Consider the following 22983-nt stretch of genomic DNA (forward strand, 5'->3'; position numbering starts at 1 on the left):
TAATTTACTTGGTTTCTTAAATGTCATGACTGAAAATGAAATCCTGTTCCACGTTTTTGCTGTGCATGGAATACAACTCAACTCAATGTTGTTTCGCTAAGTTAACCACTTGAAATGTTCGATTGGTTCTTATGTGTTCACTGCATTTCACGTGGAAAGCTTGTGGCGCTGTGGCTTAGTTGGTTAAAGCGCCTGTCTTGTAAACAGGAGATCCTGAGTTCGAATCTCAGCAGTGCCTTGTTTTCATCATCTCTTTAACAAACTTCCTATCTTAAAAATGGGAATTCCATTGACGTACAACCTCAAACTTACCATGGCTATGTCTCTACTGATAGTGCAATTGTGAAATTTAGAGTTTCTTCTGCATAAGAAATGAACCAGTGCTCAGGGTTTTAATACATGTGGTAAGTACGTAGCGCTGTGGCTTAGTTGTCTAAAGTGCCTGTCTTGTAAACAGGAGACCCTGAGTTCAAATCTCAGCAGTGCCTTGTTTTCATCATCTCAGAAACAAACTTCCTAGCTAAGAAATGGGAATTTCAATGACGTATAACACAAATTTTCCGTGGCTACGTCTCTACTAATAATGCAATTGTGATTTTAAGAATTTCTTCTGCATAAGAAATGAACCAGTCCTCAGGGTTTTAATTCCAACTTTTCAATCTTTCCTAATTTTTCCTCCTTTTGGCCCTGCTGTGGCATTCCTTCAATCTGCCTATTCTGTGTCATAACTTGGAAGAAAAACAAGTCCCAAATTGAAGCTGTGCTAAAAGATGGATCATTCAATTATAGAATTTCAAAACATAAGGCCTTGTCATTGAACCAGAATCTATTGCATACTGCAAATTGTCAATGTCGTTGAATGAATGCTATTCATAATTTACTTGGTTTCTTAAATGTCATGACTGAAAATGAAATCCTGTTCCACGTTTTTGCTGTGCATGGAATACAACTCAACTCAATGTTGTTTCGCTAAGTTAACCACTTGAAATGTTCGATTGGTTCTTATGTGTTCACTGCATTTCACGTGGAAAGCTTGTGGCGCTGTGGCTTAGTTGGTTAAAGCGCCTGTCTTGTAAACAGGAGATCCTGAGTTCGAATCTCAGCAGTGCCTTGTTTTCATCATCTCTTTAACAAACTTCCTATCTTAAAAATGGGAATTCCATTGACGTACAACCTCAAACTTACCATGGCTATGTCTCTACTGATAGTGCAATTGTGAAATTTAGAGTTTCTTCTGCATAAGAAATGAACCAGTGCTCAGGGTTTTAATACATGTGGTAAGTACGTAGCGCTGTGGCTTAGTTGTCTAAAGTGCCTGTCTTGTAAACAGGAGACCCTGAGTTCAAATCTCAGCAGTGCCTTGTTTTCATCATCTCAGAAACAAACTTCCTAGCTAAGAAATGGGAATTTCAATGACGTATAACACAAATTTTCCGTGGCTACGTCTCTACTAATAATGCAATTGTGATTTTAAGAATTTCTTCTGCATAAGAAATGAACCAGTCCTCAGGGTTTTAATTCCAACTTTTCAATCTTTCCTAATTTTTCCTCCTTTTGGCCCTGCTGTGGCATTCCTTCAATCTGCCTATTCTGTGTCATAACTTGGAAGAAAAACAAGTCCCAAATTGAAGCTGTGCTAAAAGATGGATCATTCAATTATAGAATTTCAAAACATAAGGCCTTGTCATTGAACCAGAATCTATTGCATACTGCAAATTGTCAATGTCGTTGAATGAATGCTATTCATAATTTACTTGGTTTCTTAAATGTCATGACTGAAAATGAAATCCTGTTCCACGTTTTTGCTGTGCATGGAATACAACTCAACTCAATGTTGTTTCGCTAAGTTAACCACTTGAAATGTTCGATTGGTTCTTATGTGTTCACTGCATTTCACGTGGAAAGCTTGTGGCGCTGTGGCTTAGTTGGTTAAAGCGCCTGTCTTGTAAACAGGAGATCCTGAGTTCGAATCTCAGCAGTGCCTTGTTTTCATCATCTCTTTAACAAACTTCCTATCTTAAAAATGGGAATTCCATTGACGTACAACCTCAAACTTACCATGGCTATGTCTCTACTGATAGTGCAATTGTGAAATTTAGAGTTTCTTCTGCATAAGAAATGAACCAGTGCTCAGGGTTTTAATACATGTGGTAAGTACGTAGCGCTGTGGCTTAGTTGTCTAAAGTGCCTGTCTTGTAAACAGGAGACCCTGAGTTCAAATCTCAGCAGTGCCTTGTTTTCATCATTCATGTCAGAAACAAACTTCATAGCTAAGAAATGGGAATTTCAATGACGTATAACTCAAATTTTCCGTGGCTACGTCTCTACTAATAATGCAATTGTGATTTTAAGAATTTCTTCTGCATAAGAAATGAACCAGTGCTAAGGGTTTTAATACATGTGGTAAGTACGTAGCGCTGTGGCTTAGTTGTCTAAAGTGCCTGTCTTGTAAACAGGAGACCCTGAGTTCAAATTTCAGCAGTGCCTTGTTTTCATCATCTCAGAAACAAACTTCCTAGCTAAGAAATGGGAATTTCAATGACGTATAACACAAATTTTCCGTGGCTACGTCTCTACTAATAATGCAATTGTGATTTTAAGAATTTCTTCTGCATAAGAAATGAACCAGTCCTCAGGGTTTTAATTCCAACTTTTCAATCTTTCCTAATTTTTCCTCCTTTTGGCCCTGCTCTGGCATTCCTTCAATCTGCCTATTCTGTGTCATAACTTGGAAGAAAAACAAGTCCCAAATTGAAGCTGTGCTAAAAGATGGATCATTCAATTATAGAATTTCAAAACATAAGGCCTTGTCATTGAACCAGAATCTATTGCATACTGCAAATTGTCAATGTCGTTGAATGAATGCTATTCATAATTTACTTGGTTTCTTAATTGTCATGACTGAAAATGAAATCCTGTTCCACGTTTTTGCTGTGCATGGAATACAACTCAACTCAATGTTGTTTCGCTAAGTTAACCACTTGAAATGTTCGATTGGTTCTTATGTGTTCCCTGCATTTCACGTGGAAAGCTTGTGGCGCTGTGGCTTAGTTGGTTAAAGCGCCTGTCTTGTAAACAGGAGATCCTGAGTTCGAATTTCAGCAGTGCCTTGTTTTCATCATCTCAGAAACAAACTTCCTATCTTAAAAATGGAAATTCCATTGACGTACAACCTCAAACTTACCATGGCTACTTCTCTACTGATAGTGAAATTTAGAGTTTCTTCTGCATAAGAAATGAACCAGTGCTCAGGGTTTTAATACATGTGGTAAGTACGTAGTGCTGTGGCTTAGTTGTCTAAAGTGCCTGTCTTGTAAACAGGAGACCCTGAGTTCAAATCTCAGCAGTGCCTTGTTTTCATCATCTCAGAAACAAACTTCCTAGCTAAGAAATGGGAATTTCAATGACGTATAACTCAAATTTTCCGTGGCTACGTCTCTACTAATAATGCAATTGTGATTTTAAGAATTTCTTCTGCATCAGAAATGAACCAGTCCTCAGGGTTTTAATTCCAACTTTTCAATCTTTCCTAATTTTTCCTCCTTTTGGCCCTGCTGTGGCATTCCTTCAATCTGCCTATTCTGTGTCATAACTTGGAAGAAAAACAAGTCCCAAATTGAAGCTGTGCTAAAAGATGGATCATTCAATTATAGAATTTCAAAACATAAGGCCTTGTCATTGAACCAGAATCTATTGCATACTGCAAATTGTCAATGTCGTTGAATGAATGCTATTCATAATTTACTTGGTTTCTTAAATGTCATGACTGAAAATGAAATCCTGTTCCACGATTTTGCTGTGCATGGAATACAACTCAACTCAATGTTGTTTCGCTAAGTTAACCACTTGAAATGTTCGATTGGTTCTTATGTGTTCACTGCATTTCACGTGGAAAGCTTGTGGCGCTGTGGCTTAGTTGGTTAAAGCGCCTGTCTTGTAAACAGGAGATCCTGAGTTCGAATCTCAGCAGTGCCTTGTTTTCATCATCTCAGAAACAAACTTCCTATCTTAAAAATGGGAATTCCATTGACGTACAACCTCAAACTTACCATGGCTACGTCTCTACTGATAGTGTAATTGTGAAATTTAGAGTTTCTTCTGCATAAGAAATGAACCAGTGCTCAGGGTTTTAATACATGTGGTAAGTACGTAGCGCTGTGGCTTAGTTGTCTAAAGTGCCTGTCTTGTAAACAGGAGACCCTGAGTTCAAATCTCAGCAGTGCCTTGTCTTCATCATCTCAGAAACAAACTTCCTAGCTAAGAAATGGGAATTTCAATGATGTATAACTCAAATTTTCCTTGGCTACGTCTCTACTAATAATGCAATTGTGATTTTAAGAATTTCTTCTGCATAAGAAATGAACCAGTCCTCAGGGTTTTAATTCCAACTTTTCAATCTTTCCTAATTTTTCCTCCTTTTGGCCCTGCTGTGGCATTCCTTCAATCTGCCTATTCTGTGTCATAACTTGGAAGAAAAACAAGTCCCAAATTGAAGCTGTGCTAAAAGATGGATCATTCAATTATAGAATTTCAAAACATAAGGCCTTGTCATTGAACCAGAATCTATTGCATACTGCAAATTGTCAATGTCGTTGAATGAATGCTATTCATAATTTACTTGGTTTCTTAATTGTCATGACTGAAAATGAAATCCTGTTCCACGTTTTTGCTGTGCATGGAATACAACTCAACTCAATGTTGTTTCGCTAAGTTAACCACTTGAAATGTTCGATTGGTTCTTATGTGTTCACTGCATTTCACGTGGAAAGCTTGTGGCGCTGTGGCTTAGTTGGTTAAAGCGCCTGTCTTGTAAACAGGAGATCCTGAGTTCGAATCTCAGCAGTGCCTTGTTTTCATCATCTCTTTAACAAACTTCCTATCTTAAAAATGGGAATTCCATTGACGTACAACCTCAAACTTACCATGGCTATGTCTCTACTGATAGTGCAATTGTGAAATTTAGAGTTTCTTCTGCATAAGAAATGAACCAGTGCTCAGGGTTTTAATACATGTGGTAAGTACGTAGCGCTGTGGCTTAGTTGTCTAAAGTGCCTGTCTTGTAAACAGGAGACCCTGAGTTCAAATCTCAGCAGTGCCTTGTTTTCATCATCTCAGAAACAAACTTCATAGCTAAGAAATGGGAATTTCAATGACGTATAACTCAAATTTTCCGTGGCTACGTCTCTACTAATAATGCAATTGTGATTTTAAGAATTTCTTCTGCATAAGAAATGAACCAGTGCTAAGGGTTTTAATACATGTGGTAAGTACGTAGCGCTGTGGCTTAGTTGTCTAAAGTGCCTGTCTTGTAAACAGGAGACCCTGAGTTCAAATTTCAGCAGTGCCTTGTTTTCATCATCTCAGAAACAAACTTCCTAGCTAAGAAATGGGAATTTCAATGACGTATAACACAAATTTTCCGTGGCTACGTCTCTACTAATAATGCAATTGTGATTTTAAGAATTTCTTCTGCATAAGAAATGAACCAGTCCTCAGGGTTTTAATTCCAACTTTTCAATCTTTCCTAATTTTTCCTCCTTTTGGCCCTGCTCTGGCATTCCTTCAATCTGCCTATTCTGTGTCATAACTTGGAAGAAAAACAAGTCCCAAATTGAAGCTGTGCTAAAAGATGGATCATTCAATTATAGAATTTCAAAACATAAGGCCTTGTCATTGAACCAGAATCTATTGCATACTGCAAATTGTCAATGTCGTTGAATGAATGCTATTCATAATTTACTTGGTTTCTTAAATGTCATGACTGAAAATGAAATCCTGTTCCACGTTTTTGCTGTGCATGGAATACAACTCAACTCAATGTTGTTTCGCTAAGTTAACCACTTGAAATGTTCGATTGGTTCTTATGTGTTCACTGCATTTCACGTGGAAAGCTTGTGGCGCTGTGGCTTAGTTGGTTAAAGCGCCTGTCTTGTAAACAGGAGATCCTGAGTTCGAATCTCAGCAGTGCCTTGTTTTCATCATCTCTTTAACAAACTTCCTATCTTAAAAATGGGAATTCCATTGACGTACAACCTCAAACTTACCATGGCTATGTCTCTACTGATAGTGCAATTGTGAAATTTAGAGTTTCTTCTGCATAAGAAATGAACCAGTGCTCAGGGTTTTAATACATGTGGTAAGTACGTAGCGCTGTGGCTTAGTTGTCTAAAGTGCCTGTCTTGTAAACAGGAGACCCTGAGTTCAAATCTCAGCAGTGCCTTGTTTTCATCATCTCAGAAACAAACTTCCTAGCTAAGAAATGGGAATTTCAATGACGTATAACACAAATTTTCCGTGGCTACGTCTCTACTAATAATGCAATTGTGATTTTAAGAATTTCTTCTGCATAAGAAATGAACCAGTCCTCAGGGTTTTAATTCCAACTTTTCAATCTTTCCTAATTTTTCCTCCTTTTGGCCCTGCTGTGGCATTCCTTCAATCTGCCTATTCTGTGTCATAACTTGGAAGAAAAACAAGTCCCAAATTGAAGCTGTGCTAAAAGATGGATCATTCAATTATAGAATTTCAAAACATAAGGCCTTGTCATTGAACCAGAATCTATTGCATACTGCAAATTGTAAATGTCGTTGAATGAATGCTATTCATAATTTACTTGGTTTCTTAAATGTCATGACTGAAAATGAAATCCTGTTCCACGTTTTTGCTGTGCATGGAATACAACTCAACTCAATGTTGTTTCGCTAAGTTAACCACTTGAAATGTTCGATTGGTTCTTATGTGTTCACTGCATTTCACGTGGAAAGCTTGTGGCGCTGTGGCTTAGTTGGTTAAAGCGCCTGTCTTGTAAACAGGAGATCCTGAGTTCGAATCTCAGCAGTGCCTTGTTTTCATCATCTCTTTAACAAACTTCCTATCTTAAAAATGGGAATTCCATTGACGTACAACCTCAAACTTACCATGGCTATGTCTCTACTGATAGTGCAATTGTGAAATTTAGAGTTTCTTCTGCATAAGAAATGAACCAGTGCTCAGGGTTTTAATACATGTGGTAAGTACGTAGCGCTGTGGCTTAGTTGTCTAAAGTGCCTGTCTTGTAAACAGGAGACCCTGAGTTCAAATCTCAGCAGTGCCTTGTTTTCATCATCTCAGAAACAAACTTCATAGCTAAGAAATGGGAATTTCAATGACGTATAACTCAAATTTTCCGTGGCTACGTCTCTACTAATAATGCAATTGTGATTTTAAGAATTTCTTCTGCATAAGAAATGAACCAGTGCTAAGGGTTTTAATACATGTGGTAAGTACGTAGCGCTGTGGCTTAGTTGTCTAAAGTGCCTGTCTTGTAAACAGGAGACCCTGAGTTCAAATTTCAGCAGTGCCTTGTTTTCATCATCTCAGAAACAAACTTCCTAGCTAAGAAATGGGAATTTCAATGACGTATAACACAAATTTTCCGTGGCTACGTCTCTACTAATAATGCAATTGTGATTTTAAGAATTTCTTCTGCATAAGAAATGAACCAGTCCTCAGGGTTTTAATTCCAACTTTTCAATCTTTCCTAATTTTTCCTCCTTTTGGCCCTGCTCTGGCATTCCTTCAATCTGCCTATTCTGTGTCATAACTTGGAAGAAAAACAAGTCCCAAATTGAAGCTGTGCTAAAAGATGGATCATTCAATTATAGAATTTCAAAACATAAGGCCTTGTCATTGAACCAGAATCTATTGCATACTGCAAATTGTCAATGTCGTTGAATGAATGCTATTCATAATTTACTTGGTTTCTTAAATGTCATGACTGAAAATGAAATCCTGTTCCACGTTTTTGCTGTGCATGGAATACAACTCAACTCAATGTTGTTTCGCTAAGTTAACCACTTGAAATGTTCGATTGGTTCTTATGTGTTCACTGCATTTCACGTGGAAAGCTTGTGGCGCTGTGGCTTAGTTGGTTAAAGCGCCTGTCTTGTAAACAGGAGATCCTGAGTTCGAATCTCAGCAGTGCCTTGTTTTCATCATCTCTTTAACAAACTTCCTATCTTAAAAATGGGAATTCCATTGACGTACAACCTCAAACTTACCATGGCTATGTCTCTACTGATAGTGCAATTGTGAAATTTAGAGTTTCTTCTGCATAAGAAATGAACCAGTGCTCAGGGTTTTAATACATGTGGTAAGTACGTAGCGCTGTGGCTTAGTTGTCTAAAGTGCCTGTCTTGTAAACAGGAGACCCTGAGTTCAAATCTCAGCAGTGCCTTGTTTTCATCATCTCAGAAACAAACTTCCTAGCTAAGAAATGGGAATTTCAATGACGTATAACACAAATTTTCCGTGGCTACGTCTCTACTAATAATGCAATTGTGATTTTAAGAATTTCTTCTGCATAAGAAATGAACCAGTCCTCAGGGTTTTAATTCCAACTTTTCAATCTTTCCTAATTTTTCCTCCTTTTGGCCCTGCTGTGGCATTCCTTCAATCTGCCTATTCTGTGTCATAACTTGGAAGAAAAACAAGTCCCAAATTGAAGCTGTGCTAAAAGATGGATCATTCAATTATAGAATTTCAAAACATAAGGCCTTGTCATTGAACCAGAATCTATTGCATACTGCAAATTGTAAATGTCGTTGAATGAATGCTATTCATAATTTACTTGGTTTCTTAAATGTCATGACTGAAAATGAAATCCTGTTCCACGTTTTTGCTGTGCATGGAATACAACTCAACTCAATGTTGTTTCGCTAAGTTAACCACTTGAAATGTTCGATTGGTTCTTATGTGTTCACTGCATTTCACGTGGAAAGCTTGTGGCGCTGTGGCTTAGTTGGTTAAAGCGCCTGTCTTGTAAACAGGAGATCCTGAGTTCGAATCTCAGCAGTGCCTTGTTTTCATCATCTCTTTAACAAACTTCCTATCTTAAAAATGGGAATTCCATTGACGTACAACCTCAAACTTACCATGGCTATGTCTCTACTGATAGTGCAATTGTGAAATTTAGAGTTTCTTCTGCATAAGAAATGAACCAGTGCTCAGGGTTTTAATACATGTGGTAAGTACGTAGCGCTGTGGCTTAGTTGTCTAAAGTGCCTGTCTTGTAAACAGGAGACCCTGAGTTCAAATCTCAGCAGTGCCTTGTTTTCATCATCTCAGAAACAAACTTCATAGCTAAGAAATGGGAATTTCAATGACGTATAACTCAAATTTTCCGTGGCTACGTCTCTACTAATAATGCAATTGTGATTTTAAGAATTTCTTCTGCATAAGAAATGAACCAGTGCTAAGGGTTTTAATACATGTGGTAAGTACGTAGCGCTGTGGCTTAGTTGTCTAAAGTGCCTGTCTTGTAAACAGGAGACCCTGAGTTCAAATTTCAGCAGTGCCTTGTTTTCATCATCTCAGAAACAAACTTCCTAGCTAAGAAATGGGAATTTCAATGACGTATAACACAAATTTTCCGTGGCTACGTCTCTACTAATAATGCAATTGTGATTTTAAGAATTTCTTCTGCATAAGAAATGAACCAGTCCTCAGGGTTTTAATTCCAACTTTTCAATCTTTCCTAATTTTTCCTCCTTTTGGCCCTGCTCTGGCATTCCTTCAATCTGCCTATTCTGTGTCATAACTTGGAAGAAAAACAAGTCCCAAATTGAAGCTGTGCTAAAAGATGGATCATTCAATTATAGAATTTCAAAACATAAGGCCTTGTCATTGAACCAGAATCTATTGCATACTGCAAATTGTCAATGTCGTTGAATGAATGCTATTCATAATTTACTTGGTTTCTTAATTGTCATGACTGAAAATGAAATCCTGTTCCACGTTTTTGCTGTGCATGGAATACAACTCAACTCAATGTTGTTTCGCTAAGTTAACCACTTGAAATGTTCGATTGGTTCTTATGTGTTCCCTGCATTTCACGTGGAAAGCTTGTGGCGCTGTGGCTTAGTTGGTTAAAGCGCCTGTCTTGTAAACAGGAGATCCTGAGTTCGAATTTCAGCAGTGCCTTGTTTTCATCATCTCAGAAACAAACTTCCTATCTTAAAAATGGAAATTCCATTGACGTACAACCTCAAACTTACCATGGCTACTTCTCTACTGATAGTGAAATTTAGAGTTTCTTCTGCATAAGAAATGAACCAGTGCTCAGGGTTTTAATACATGTGGTAAGTACGTAGTGCTGTGGCTTAGTTGTCTAAAGTGCCTGTCTTGTAAACAGGAGACCCTGAGTTCAAATCTCAGCAGTGCCTTGTCTTCATCATCTCAGACACAAACTTCCTAGCTAAGAAATGGGAATTTCAATGACGTATAACTCAAATTTTCCGTGGCTACGTCTCTACTAATAATGCAATTGTGATTTTAAGAATTTCTTCTGCATAAGAAATGAACCAGTTCTCAGGGTTTTAATTCCAACTTTTCAATCTTTCCTAATTTTTCCTCCTTTTGGCCCTGCTGTGGCATTCCTTCAATCTGCCTATTCTGTGTCATAACTTGGAAGAAAAACAAGTCCCAAATTGAAGCTGTGCTAAAAGATGGATCATTCAATTATAGAATTTCAAAACATAAGGCCTTGTCATTGAACCAGAATCTATTGCATACTGCAAATTGTCAATGTCGTTGAATGAATGCTATTCATAATTTACTTGGTTTCTTAATTGTCATGACTGAAAATGAAATCCTGTTCCACGTTTTTGCTGTGCATGGAATACAACTCAACTCAATGTTGTTTCGCTAAGTTAACCACTTGAAATGTTCGATTGGTTCTTATGTGTTCCCTGCATTTCACGTGGAAAGCTTGTGGCGCTGTGGCTTAGTTGGTTAAAGCACCTGTCTTGTAAACAGGAGATCCTGAGTTCGAATCTCAGCAGTGCCTTGTTTTCATCATCTCTTTAACAAACTTCCTATCTTAAAAATGGGAATTCCATTGACGTACAACCTCAAACTTACCATGGCTATGTCTCTACTGATAGTGCAATTGTGAAATTTAGAGTTTCTTCTGCATAAGAAATGAACCAGTGCTCAGGGTTTTAATACATGTGGTAAGTACGTAGCGCTGTGGCTTAGTTGTCTAAAGTGCCTGTCTTGTAAACAGGAGACCCTGAGTTCAAATCTCAGCAGTGCCTTGTTTTCATCATCTCAGAAACAAACTTCCTAGCTAAGAAATGGGAATTTCAATGACGTATAACACAAATTTTCCGTGGCTACGTCTCTACTAATAATGCAATTGTGATTTTAAGAATTTCTTCTGCATAAGAAATGAACCAGTCCTCAGGGTTTTAATTCCAACTTTTCAATCTTTCCTAATTTTTCCTCCTTTTGGCCCTGCTGTGGCATTCCTTCAATCTGCCTATTCTGTGTCATAACTAGGAAGAAAAACAAGTCCCAAATTGAATCTGTGCTAAAAGATGGATCATTCAATTATAGAATTTCAAAACATAAGGCCTTGTCATTGAACCAGAATCTATTGCATACTGTAAATTGTCAATGTCGTTGAATGAATGCTATTCATAATTTACTTGGTTTCTTAATTGTCATGACTGAAAATGAAATCCTGTTCCACGTTTTTGCTGTGCATGGAATACAAATCAACTCAATGTTGTTTCGCTAAGTTAACCACTTGAAATGTTCGATTGGTTCTTATGTGTTCCCTGCATTTCACGAGGAAACCTTGTGGCGCTGTGGCTTAGTTGGTTAAAGCGCCTGTCTTGTAAACAGGAGATCCTGAGTTCGAATCTCAGCAGTGCCTTGTTTTCATCATCTCAGAAACAAACTTCCTATCTTAAAAATGGGAATTCCATTGACGTACAACCTCAAACTTTCCATGGCTACGTCTCTACTGATAAAGCAATTGTGAAATTTGGAGTTTCTTCTGCATAAGAAATGAACCAGTGCTCAGGGTTTTAATACATGTGGTAAGTATGTAGCGCTGTGGCTTAGTTGTCTAAAGTGCCTGTCTTGTAAACAGAAGACCCTGAGTTCAAATCTCAGCAGTGCCTTGTTTTCATCATTCATGTCAGAAACAAACTTCATAGCTAAGAAATGGGAATTTCAATGACGTATAACTCAAATTTTCCGTGGCTACGTCTCTACTAATAATGCAATTGTGATTTTAAGAATTTCTTCTGCATAAGAAATGAACCAGTGCTAAGGGTTTTAATACATGTGGTAAGTACGTAGCGCTGTGGCTTAGTTGTCTAAAGTGCCTGTCTTGTAAACAGGAGACCCTGAGTTCAAATTTCAGCAGTGCCTTGTTTTCATCATCTCAGAAACAAACTTCCTAGCTAAGAAATGGGAATTTCAATGACGTATAACACAAATTTTCCGTGGCTACGTCTCTACTAATAATGCAATTGTGATTTTAAGAATTTCTTCTGCATAAGAAATGAACCAGTCCTCAGGGTTTTAATTCCAACTTTTCAATCTTTCCTAATTTTTCCTCCTTTTGGCCCTGCTCTGGCATTCCTTCAATCTGCCTATTCTGTGTCATAACTTGGAAGAAAAACAAGTCCCAAATTGAAGCTGTGCTAAAAGATGGATCATTCAATTATAGAATTTCAAAACATAAGGCCTTGTCATTGAACCAGAATCTATTGCATACTGCAAATTGTCAATGTCGTTGAATGAATGCTATTCATAATTTACTTGGTTTCTTAATTGTCATGACTGAAAATGAAATCCTGTTCCACGTTTTTGCTGTGCATGGAATACAACTCAACTCAATGTTGTTTCGCTAAGTTAACCACTTGAAATGTTCGATTGGTTCTTATGTGTTCCCTGCATTTCACGTGGAAAGCTTGTGGCGCTGTGGCTTAGTTGGTTAAAGCGCCTGTCTTGTAAACAGGAGATCCTGAGTTCGAATTTCAGCAGTGCATTGTTTTCATCATCTCAGAAACAAACTTCCTATCTTAAAAATGGAAATTCCATTGACGTACAACCTCAAACTTACCATGGCTACTTCTCTACTGATAGTGAAATTTAGAGTTTCTTCTGCATAAGAAATGAACCAGTGCTCAGGGTTTTAATACATGTGGTAAGTACGTAGTGCTGTGGCTTAGTTGTCTAAAGTGCCTGTCTTGTAAACAGGAGACCCTGAGTTCAAATCTCAGCAGTGCCTTGTCTTCATCATCTCAGAAACAAACTTCCTAGCTAAGAAATGGGAATTTCAATGATGTATAACTCAAATTTTCCGTGGCTACGTCTCTACTAATAATGCAATTGTGATTTTAAGAATTTCTTCTGCATAAGAAATGAACCAGTCCTCAGGGTTTTAATTCCAACTTTTCAATCTTTCCTAATTTTTCCTCCTTTTGGCCCTGCTGTGGCATTCCTTCAATCTGCCTATTCTGTGTCATAACTTGGAAGAAAAACAAGTCCCAAATTGAAGCTGTGCTAAAAGATGGATCATTCAATTATAGAATTTCAAAACATAAGGCCTTGTCATTGAACCAGAATCTATTGCATACTGCAAATTGTCAATGTCGTTGAATGAATGCTATTCATAATTTACTTGGTTTCTTAATTGTCATGACTGAAAATGAAATCCTGTTCCACGTTTTTGCTGTGCATGGAATACAACTCAACTCAATGTTGTTTCGCTAAGTTAACCACTTGAAATGTTCGATTGGTTCTTATGTGTTCCCTGCATTTCACGTGGAAAGCTTGTGGCGCTGTGGCTTAGTTGGTTAAAGCACCTGTCTTGTAAACAGGAGATCCTGAGTTCGAATCTCAGCAGTGCCTTGTTTTCATCATCTCTTTAACAAACTTCCTATCTTAAAAATGGGAATTCCATTGACGTACAACCTCAAACTTACCATGGCTATGTCTCTACTGATAGTGCAATTGTGAAATTTAGAGTTTCTTCTGCATAAGAAATGAACCAGTGCTCAGGGTTTTAATACATGTGGTAAGTACGTAGCGCTGTGGCTTAGTTGTCTAAAGTGCCTGTCTTGTAAACAGGAGACCCTGAGTTCAAATCTCAGCAGTGCCTTGTTTTCATCATCTCAGAAACAAACTTCCTAGCTAAGAAATGGGAATTTCAATGACGTATAACTCAAATTTTCCGTGGCTACGTCTCTACTAATAATGCAATTGTGATTTTAAGAATTTCTTCTGCATCAGAAATGAACCAGTCCTCAGGGTTTTAATTCCAACTTTTCAATCTTTCCTAATTTTTCCTCCTTTTGGCCCTGCTGTGGCATTCCTTCAATCTGCCTATTCTGTGTCATAACTTGGAAGAAAAACAAGTCCCAAATTGAAGCTGTGCTAAAAGATGGATCATTCAATTATAGAATTTCAAAACATAAGGCCTTGTCATTGAACCAGAATCTATTGCATACTGCAAATTGTCAATGTCGTTGAATGAATGCTATTCATAATTTACTTGGTTTCTTAAATGTCATGACTGAAAATGAAATCCTGTTCCACGTTTTTGCTGTGCATGGAATACAACTCAACTCAATGTTGTTTCGCTAAGTTAACCACTTGAAATGTTCGATTGGTTCTTATGTGTTCACTGCATTTCACGTGGAAAGCTTGTGGCGCTGTGGCTTAGTTGGTTAAAGCGCCTGTCTTGTAAACAGGAGATCCTGAGTTCGAATCTCAGCAGTGCCTTGTTTTCATCATCTCTTTAACAAACTTCCTATCTTAAAAATGGGAATTCCATTGACGTACAACCTCAAACTTACCATGGCTATGTCTCTACTGATAGTGCAATTGTGAAATTTAGAGTTTCTTCTGCATAAGAAATGAACCAGTGCTCAGGGTTTTAATACATGTGGTAAGTACGTAGCGCTGTGGCTTAGTTGTCTAAAGTGCCTGTCTTGTAAACAGGAGACCCTGAGTTCAAATCTCAGCAGTGCCTTGTTTTCATCATCTCAGAAACAAACTTCCTAGCTAAGAAATGGGAATTTCAATGACGTATAACACAAATTTTCCGTGGCTACGTCTCTACTAATAATGCAATTGTGATTTTAAGAATTTCTTCTGCATAAGAAATGAACCAGTCCTCAGGGTTTTAATTCCAACTTTTCAATCTTTCCTAATTTTTCCTCCTTTTGGCCCTGCTGTGGCATTCCTTCAATCTGCCTATTCTGTGTCATAACTTGGAAGAAAAACAAGTCCCAAATTGAAGCTGTGCTAAAAGATGGATCATTCAATTATAGAATTTCAAAACATAAGGCCTTGTCATTGAACCAGAATCTATTGCATACTGCAAATTGTCAATGTCGTTGAATGAATGCTATTCATAATTTACTTGGTTTCTTAATTGTCATGACTGAAAATGAAATCCTGTTCCACGTTTTTGCTGTGCATGGAATACAACTCAACTCAATGTTGTTTCGCTAAGTTAACCACTTGAAATGTTCGATTGGTTCTTATGTGTTCCCTGCATTTCACGTGGAAAGCTTGTGGCGCTGTGGCTTAGTTGGTTAAAGCGCCTGTCTTGTAAACAGGAGATCCTGAGTTCGAATCTCAGCAGTGCCTTGTTTTCATCATCTCAGAAACAAACTTCCTATCTTAAAAATGGGAATTCCATTGACGTACAACCTCAAACTTACCATGGCTACGTCTCTACTGATAGTGCAATTGTGAAATATAGAGTTTCTTCTGCATAAGAAATGAACCAGTGCTCAGGGTTTTAATACATGTGGTAAGTACGTAGCGCTGTGGCTTAGTTGTCTAAAGTGCCTGTCTTGTAAACAGGAGACCCTGAGTTCAAATCTCAGCAGTGCCTTGTTTTCATCATCTCAGAAACAAACTTCCTAGCTAAGAAATGGGAATTTCAATGACGTATAACACAAATTTTCCGTGGCTACGTCTCTACTAATAATGCAATTGTGATTTTAAGAATTTCTTCTGCATAAGAAATGAACCAGTCCTCAGGGTTTTAATTCCAACTTTTCAATCTTTCCTAATTTTTCCTCCTTTTGGCCCTGCTGTGGCATTCCTTCAATCTGCCTATTCTGTGTCATAACTTGGAAGAAAAACAAGTCCCAAATTGAAGCTGTGCTAAAAGATGGATCATTCAATTATAGAATTTCAAAACATAAGGCCTTGTCATTGAACCAGAATCTATTGCATACTGCAAATTGTCAATGTCGTTGAATGAATGCTATTCATAATTTACTTGGTTTCTTAAATGTCATGACTGAAAATGAAATCCTGTTCCACGTTTTTGCTGTGCATGGAATACAACTCAACTCAATGTTGTTTCGCTAAGTTAACCACTTGAAATGTTCGATTGGTTCTTATGTGTTCACTGCATTTCACGTGGAAAGCTTGTGGCGCTGTGGCTTAGTTGGTTAAAGCGCCTGTCTTGTAAACAGGAGATCCTGAGTTCGAATCTCAGTAGTGCCTTGTTTTCATCATCTCTTTAACAAACTTCCTATCTTAAAAATGGGAATTCCATTGACGTACAACCTCAAACTTACCATGGCTATGTCTCTACTGATAGTGCAATTGTGAAATTTAGAGTTTCTTCTGCATAAGAAATGAACCAGTGCTCAGGGTTTTAATACATGTGGTAAGTACGTAGCGCTGTGGCTTAGTTGTCTAAAGTGCCTGTCTTGTAAACAGGAGACCCTGAGTTCAAATCTCAGCAGTGCCTTGTTTTCATCATCTCAGAAACAAACTTCCTAGCTAAGAAATGGGAATTTCAATGACGTATAACACAAATTTTCCGTGGCTACGTCTCTACTAATAATGCAATTGTGATTTTAAGAATTTCTTCTGCATAAGAAATGAACCAGTGCTAAGGGTTTTAATACATGTGGTAAGTACGTAGCGCTGTGGCTTAGTTGTCTAAAGTGCCTGTCTTGTAAACAGGAGACCCTGAGTTCAAATTTCAGCAGTGCCTTGTTTTCATCATCTCAGAAACAAACTTCCTAGCTAAGAAATGGGAATTTCAATGACGTATAACACAAATTTTCCGTGGCTACGTCTCTACTAATAATGCAATTGTGATTTTAAGAATTTCTTCTGCATAAGAAATGAACCAGTCCTCAGGGTTTTAATTCCAACTTTTCAATCTTTCCTAATTTTTCCTCCTTTTGGCCCTGCTCTGGCATTCCTTCAATCTGCCTATTCTGTGTCATAACTTGGAAGAAAAACAAGTCCCAAATTGAAGCTGTGCTAAAAGATGGATCATTCAATTATAGAATTTCAAAACATAAGGCCTTGTCATTGAACCAGAATCTATTGCATACTGCAAATTGTCAATGTCGTTGAATGAATGCTATTCATAATTTACTTGGTTTCTTAAATGTCATGACTGAAAATGAAATCCTGTTCCACGTTTTTGCTGTGCATGGAATACAACTCAACTCAATGTTGTTTCGCTAAGTTAACCACTTGAAATGTTCGATTGGTTCTTATGTGTTCACTGCATTTCACGTGGAAAGCTTGTGGCGCTGTGGCTTAGTTGGTTAAAGCGCCTGTCTTGTAAACAGGAGATCCTGAGTTCGAATCTCAGCAGTGCCTTGTTTTCATCATCTCTTTAACAAACTTCCTATCTTAAAAATGGGAATTCCATTGACGTACAACCTCAAACTTACCATGGCTATGTCTCTACTGATAGTGCAATTGTGAAATTTAGAGTTTCTTCTGCATAAGAAATGAACCAGTGCTCAGGGTTTTAATACATGTGGTAAGTACGTAGCGCTGTGGCTTAGTTGTCTAAAGTGCCTGTCTTGTAAACAGGAGACCCTGAGTTCAAATCTCAGCAGTGCCTTGTCTTCATCATCTCAGAAACAAACTTCCTAGCTAAGAAATGGGAATTTCAATGACGTATAACACAAATTTTCCGTGGCTACGTCTCTACTAATAATGCAATTGTGATTTTAAGAATTTCTTCTGCATAAGAAATGAACCAGTCCTCAGGGTTTTAATTCCAACTTTTCAATCTTTCCTAATTTTTCCTCCTTTTGGCCCTGCTGTGGCATTCCTTCAATCTGCCTATTCTGTGTCATAACTTGGAAGAAAAACAAGTCCCAAATTGAAGCTGTGCTAAAAGATGGATCATTCAATTATAGAATTTCAAAACATAAGGCCTTGTCATTGAACCAGAATCTATTGCATACTGCAAATTGTAAATGTCGTTGAATGAATGCTATTCATAATTTACTTGGTTTCTTAAATGTCATGACTGAAAATGAAATCCTGTTCCACGTTTTTGCTGTGCATGGAATACAACTCAACTCAATGTTGTTTCGCTAAGTTAACCACTTGAAATGTTCGATTGGTTCTTATGTGTTCACTGCATTTCACGTGGAAAGCTTGTGGCGCTGTGGCTTAGTTGGTTAAAGCGCCTGTCTTGTAAACAGGAGATCCTGAGTTCGAATCTCAGCAGTGCCTTGTTTTCATCATCTCTTTAACAAACTTCCTATCTTAAAAATGGGAATTCCATTGACGTACAACCTCAAACTTACCATGGCTATGTCTCTACTGATAGTGCAATTGTGAAATTTAGAGTTTCTTCTGCATAAGAAATGAACCAGTGCTCAGGGTTTTAATACATGTGGTAAGTACGTAGCGCTGTGGCTTAGTTGTCTAAAGTGCCTGTCTTGTAAACAGGAGACCCTGAGTTCAAATCTCAGCAGTGCCTTGTTTTCATCATCTCAGAAACAAACTTCATAGCTAAGAAATGGGAATTTCAATGACGTATAACTCAAATTTTCCGTGGCTACGTCTCTACTAATAATGCAATTGTGATTTTAAGAATTTCTTCTGCATAAGAAATGAACCAGTGCTAAGGGTTTTAATACATGTGGTAAGTACGTAGCGCTGTGGCTTAGTTGTCTAAAGTGCCTGTCTTGTAAACAGGAGACCCTGAGTTCAAATTTCAGCAGTGCCTTGTTTTCATCATCTCAGAAACAAACTTCCTAGCTAAGAAATGGGAATTTCAATGACGTATAACACAAATTTTCCGTGGCTACGTCTCTACTAATAATGCAATTGTGATTTTAAGAATTTCTTCTGCATAAGAAATGAACCAGTCCTCAGGGTTTTAATTCCAACTTTTCAATCTTTCCTAATTTTTCCTCCTTTTGGCCCTGCTCTGGCATTCCTTCAATCTGCCTATTCTGTGTCATAACTTGGAAGAAAAACAAGTCCCAAATTGAAGCTGTGCTAAAAGATGGATCATTCAATTATAGAATTTCAAAACATAAGGCCTTGTCATTGAACCAGAATCTATTGCATACTGCAAATTGTCAATGTCGTTGAATGAATGCTATTCATAATTTACTTGGTTTCTTAATTGTCATGACTGAAAATGAAATCCTGTTCCACGTTTTTGCTGTGCATGGAATACAACTCAACTCAATGTTGTTTCGCTAAGTTAACCACTTGAAATGTTCGATTGGTTCTTATGTGTTCCCTGCATTTCACGTGGAAAGCTTGTGGCGCTGTGGCTTAGTTGGTTAAAGCGCCTGTCTTGTAAACAGGAGATCCTGAGTTCGAATTTCAGCAGTGCCTTGTTTTCATCATCTCAGAAACAAACTTCCTATCTTAAAAATGGAAATTCCATTGACGTACAACCTCAAACTTACCATGGCTACTTCTCTACTGATAGTGAAATTTAGAGTTTCTTCTGCATAAGAAATGAACCAGTGCTCAGGGTTTTAATACATGTGGTAAGTACGTAGTGCTGTGGCTTAGTTGTCTAAAGTGCCTGTCTTGTAAACAGGAGACCCTGAGTTCAAATCTCAGCAGTGCCTTGTCTTCATCATCTCAGACACAAACTTCCTAGCTAAGAAATGGGAATTTCAATGACGTATAACTCAAATTTTCCGTGGCTACGTCTCTACTAATAATGCAATTGTGATTTTAAGAATTTCTTCTGCATAAGAAATGAACCAGTTCTCAGGGTTTTAATTCCAACTTTTCAATCTTTCCTAATTTTTCCTCCTTTTGGCCCTGCTGTGGCATTCCTTCAATCTGCCTATTCTGTGTCATAACTTGGAAGAAAAACAAGTCCCAAATTGAAGCTGTGCTAAAAGATGGATCATTCAATTATAGAATTTCAAAACATAAGGCCTTGTCATTGAACCAGAATCTATTGCATACTGCAAATTGTCAATGTCGTTGAATGAATGCTATTCATAATTTACTTGGTTTCTTAATTGTCATGACTGAAAATGAAATCCTGTTCCACGTTTTTGCTGTGCATGGAATACAACTCAACTCAATGTTGTTTCGCTAAGTTAACCACTTGAAATGTTCGATTGGTTCTTATGTGTTCCCTGCATTTCACGTGGAAAGCTTGTGGCGCTGTGGCTTAGTTGGTTAAAGCACCTGTCTTGTAAACAGGAGATCCTGAGTTCGAATCTCAGCAGTGCCTTGTTTTCATCATCTCTTTAACAAACTTCCTATCTTAAAAATGGGAATTCCATTGACGTACAACCTCAAACTTACCATGGCTATGTCTCTACTGATAGTGCAATTGTGAAATTTAGAGTTTCTTCTGCATAAGAAATGAACCAGTGCTCAGGGTTTTAATACATGTGGTAAGTACGTAGCGCTGTGGCTTAGTTGTCTAAAGTGCCTGTCTTGTAAACAGGAGACCCTGAGTTCAAATCTCAGCAGTGCCTTGTTTTCATCATCTCAGAAACAAACTTCCTAGCTAAGAAATGGGAATTTCAATGACGTATAACACAAATTTTCCGTGGCTACGTCTCTACTAATAATGCAATTGTGATTTTAAGAATTTCTTCTGCATAAGAAATGAACCAGTCCTCAGGGTTTTAATTCCAACTTTTCAATCTTTCCTAATTTTTCCTCCTTTTGGCCCTGCTGTGGCATTCCTTCAATCTGCCTATTCTGTGTCATAACTAGGAAGAAAAACAAGTCCCAAATTGAATCTGTGCTAAAAGATGGATCATTCAATTATAGAATTTCAAAACATAAGGCCTTGTCATTGAACCAGAATCTATTGCATACTGTAAATTGTCAATGTCGTTGAATGAATGCTATTCATAATTTACTTGGTTTCTTAATTGTCATGACTGAAAATGAAATCCTGTTCCACGTTTTTGCTGTGCATGGAATACAAATCAACTCAATGTTGTTTCGCTAAGTTAACCACTTGAAATGTTCGATTGGTTCTTATGTGTTCCCTGCATTTCACGAGGAAACCTTGTGGCGCTGTGGCTTAGTTGGTTAAAGCGCCTGTCTTGTAAACAGGAGATCCTGAGTTCGAATCTCAGCAGTGCCTTGTTTTCATCATCTCAGAAACAAACTTCCTATCTTAAAAATGGGAATTCCATTGACGTACAACCTCAAACTTACCATGGCTACGTCTCTACTGATAAAGCAATTGTGAAATTTGGAGTTTCTTCTGCATAAGAAATGAACCAGTGCTCAGGGTTTTAATACATGTGGTAAGTATGTAGCGCTGTGGCTTAGTTGTCTAAAGTGCCTGTCTTGTAAACAGAAGACCCTGAGTTCAAATCTCAGCAGTGCCTTGTTTTCATCATTCATGTCAGAAACAAACTTCATAGCTAAGAAATGGGAATTTCAATGACGTATAACTCAAATTTTCCGTGGCTACGTCTCTACTAATAATGCAATTGTGATTTTAAGAATTTCTTCTGCATAAGAAATGAACCAGTGCTAAGGGTTTTAATACATGTGGTAAGTACGTAGCGCTGTGGCTTAGTTGTCTAAAGTGCCTGTCTTGTAAACAGGAGACCCTGAGTTCAAATTTCAGCAGTGCCTTGTTTTCATCATCTCAGAAACAAACTTCCTAGCTAAGAAATGGGAATTTCAATGACGTATAACACAAATTTTCCGTGGCTACGTCTCTACTAATAATGCAATTGTGATTTTAAGAATTTCTTCTGCATAAGAAATGAACCAGTCCTCAGGGTTTTAATTCCAACTTTTCAATCTTTCCTAATTTTTCCTCCTTTTGGCCCTGCTCTGGCATTCCTTCAATCTGCCTATTCTGTGTCATAACTTGGAAGAAAAACAAGTCCCAAATTGAAGCTGTGCTAAAAGATGGATCATTCAATTATAGAATTTCAAAACATAAGGCCTTGTCATTGAACCAGAATCTATTGCATACTGCAAATTGTCAATGTCGTTGAATGAATGCTATTCATAATTTACTTGGTTTCTTAATTGTCATGACTGAAAATGAAATCCTGTTCCACGTTTTTGCTGTGCATGGAATACAACTCAACTCAATGTTGTTTCGCTAAGTTAACCACTTGAAATGTTCGATTGGTTCTTATGTGTTCCCTGCATTTCACGTGGAAAGCTTGTGGCGCTGTGGCTTAGTTGGTTAAAGCGCCTGTCTTGTAAACAGGAGATCCTGAGTTCGAATTTCAGCAGTGCCTTGTTTTCATCATCTCAGAAACAAACTTCCTATCCTAAAAATGGAAATTCCATTGACGTACAACCTCAAACTTACCATGGCTACTTCTCTACTGATAGTGAAATTTAGAGTTTCTTCTGCATAAGAAATGAACCAGTGCTCAGGGTTTTAATACATGTGGTAAGTACGTAGTGCTGTGGCTTAGTTGTCTAAAGTGCCTGTCTTGTAAACAGGAGACCCTGAGTTCAAATCTCAGCAGTGCCTTGTCTTCATCATCTCAGAAACAAACTTCCTAGCTAAGAAATGGGAATTTCAATGATGTATAACTCAAATTTTCCGTGGCTACGTCTCTACTAATAATGCAATTGTGATTTTAAGAATTTCTTCTGCATAAGAAATGAACCAGTCCTCAGGGTTTTAATTCCAACTTTTCAATCTTTCCTAATTTTTCCTCCTTTTGGCCCTGCTGTGGCATTCCTTCAATCTGCCTATTCTGTGTCATAACTTGGAAGAAAAACAAGTCCCAAATTGAAGCTGTGCTAAAAGATGGATCATTCAATTATAGAATTTCAAAACATAAGGCCTTGTCATTGAACCAGAATCTATTGCATACTGCAAATTGTCAATGTCGTTGAATGAATGCTATTCATAATTTACTTGGTTTCTTAATTGTCATGACTGAAAATGAAATCCTGTTCCACGTTTTTGCTGTGCAT

The 22983-nt window shown here is 37.7% G+C and overlaps 19 non-coding genes across 19 annotated transcripts; all 19 read left to right on the plus strand.

The window, feature by feature from the left end:
• The first annotated feature begins 164 nt into the window (after positions 1-164).
• Positions 165-238, plus strand: TRNAT-UGU (transfer RNA threonine (anticodon UGU)). Its single transcript has one exon. It is a non-coding gene; the product is annotated as a tRNA-Thr (tRNA).
• Positions 239-1037: 799 nt separating this feature from the next.
• TRNAT-UGU (transfer RNA threonine (anticodon UGU)) lies at positions 1038-1111 on the plus strand. The gene has a single exon. It is a non-coding gene; the product is annotated as a tRNA-Thr (tRNA).
• Positions 1112-1910: 799 nt separating this feature from the next.
• Positions 1911-1984, plus strand: TRNAT-UGU (transfer RNA threonine (anticodon UGU)). Its single transcript has one exon. It is a non-coding gene; the product is annotated as a tRNA-Thr (tRNA).
• A 1917-nt stretch (positions 1985-3901) lies between these two features.
• TRNAT-UGU (transfer RNA threonine (anticodon UGU)) lies at positions 3902-3975 on the plus strand. Its single transcript has one exon. It is a non-coding gene; the product is annotated as a tRNA-Thr (tRNA).
• Positions 3976-4774: 799 nt separating this feature from the next.
• TRNAT-UGU (transfer RNA threonine (anticodon UGU)) lies at positions 4775-4848 on the plus strand. Its single transcript has one exon. It is a non-coding gene; the product is annotated as a tRNA-Thr (tRNA).
• A 1048-nt stretch (positions 4849-5896) lies between these two features.
• On the plus strand, positions 5897-5970 carry TRNAT-UGU (transfer RNA threonine (anticodon UGU)). The gene has a single exon. It is a non-coding gene; the product is annotated as a tRNA-Thr (tRNA).
• Positions 5971-6769: 799 nt separating this feature from the next.
• Positions 6770-6843, plus strand: TRNAT-UGU (transfer RNA threonine (anticodon UGU)). The gene has a single exon. It is a non-coding gene; the product is annotated as a tRNA-Thr (tRNA).
• A 1048-nt stretch (positions 6844-7891) lies between these two features.
• TRNAT-UGU (transfer RNA threonine (anticodon UGU)) lies at positions 7892-7965 on the plus strand. The gene has a single exon. It is a non-coding gene; the product is annotated as a tRNA-Thr (tRNA).
• Positions 7966-8764: 799 nt separating this feature from the next.
• Positions 8765-8838, plus strand: TRNAT-UGU (transfer RNA threonine (anticodon UGU)). The gene has a single exon. It is a non-coding gene; the product is annotated as a tRNA-Thr (tRNA).
• Positions 8839-10751: 1913 nt separating this feature from the next.
• TRNAT-UGU (transfer RNA threonine (anticodon UGU)) lies at positions 10752-10825 on the plus strand. The gene has a single exon. It is a non-coding gene; the product is annotated as a tRNA-Thr (tRNA).
• Positions 10826-11624: 799 nt separating this feature from the next.
• TRNAT-UGU (transfer RNA threonine (anticodon UGU)) lies at positions 11625-11698 on the plus strand. Its single transcript has one exon. It is a non-coding gene; the product is annotated as a tRNA-Thr (tRNA).
• Positions 11699-13615: 1917 nt separating this feature from the next.
• On the plus strand, positions 13616-13689 carry TRNAT-UGU (transfer RNA threonine (anticodon UGU)). The gene has a single exon. It is a non-coding gene; the product is annotated as a tRNA-Thr (tRNA).
• A 799-nt stretch (positions 13690-14488) lies between these two features.
• On the plus strand, positions 14489-14562 carry TRNAT-UGU (transfer RNA threonine (anticodon UGU)). The gene has a single exon. It is a non-coding gene; the product is annotated as a tRNA-Thr (tRNA).
• A 799-nt stretch (positions 14563-15361) lies between these two features.
• TRNAT-UGU (transfer RNA threonine (anticodon UGU)) lies at positions 15362-15435 on the plus strand. The gene has a single exon. It is a non-coding gene; the product is annotated as a tRNA-Thr (tRNA).
• Positions 15436-16234: 799 nt separating this feature from the next.
• TRNAT-UGU (transfer RNA threonine (anticodon UGU)) lies at positions 16235-16308 on the plus strand. The gene has a single exon. It is a non-coding gene; the product is annotated as a tRNA-Thr (tRNA).
• Positions 16309-17356: 1048 nt separating this feature from the next.
• TRNAT-UGU (transfer RNA threonine (anticodon UGU)) lies at positions 17357-17430 on the plus strand. The gene has a single exon. It is a non-coding gene; the product is annotated as a tRNA-Thr (tRNA).
• A 799-nt stretch (positions 17431-18229) lies between these two features.
• TRNAT-UGU (transfer RNA threonine (anticodon UGU)) lies at positions 18230-18303 on the plus strand. The gene has a single exon. It is a non-coding gene; the product is annotated as a tRNA-Thr (tRNA).
• Positions 18304-20216: 1913 nt separating this feature from the next.
• On the plus strand, positions 20217-20290 carry TRNAT-UGU (transfer RNA threonine (anticodon UGU)). The gene has a single exon. It is a non-coding gene; the product is annotated as a tRNA-Thr (tRNA).
• A 799-nt stretch (positions 20291-21089) lies between these two features.
• Positions 21090-21163, plus strand: TRNAT-UGU (transfer RNA threonine (anticodon UGU)). The gene has a single exon. It is a non-coding gene; the product is annotated as a tRNA-Thr (tRNA).
• The last annotated feature ends 1820 nt before the right edge of the window (positions 21164-22983 follow it).

Source organism: Ranitomeya imitator, chromosome 7 (assembly GCF_032444005.1).
Source record: "Ranitomeya imitator isolate aRanImi1 chromosome 7, aRanImi1.pri, whole genome shotgun sequence".
Classification (NCBI taxonomy): domain Eukaryota; kingdom Metazoa; phylum Chordata; class Amphibia; order Anura; family Dendrobatidae; genus Ranitomeya; species Ranitomeya imitator.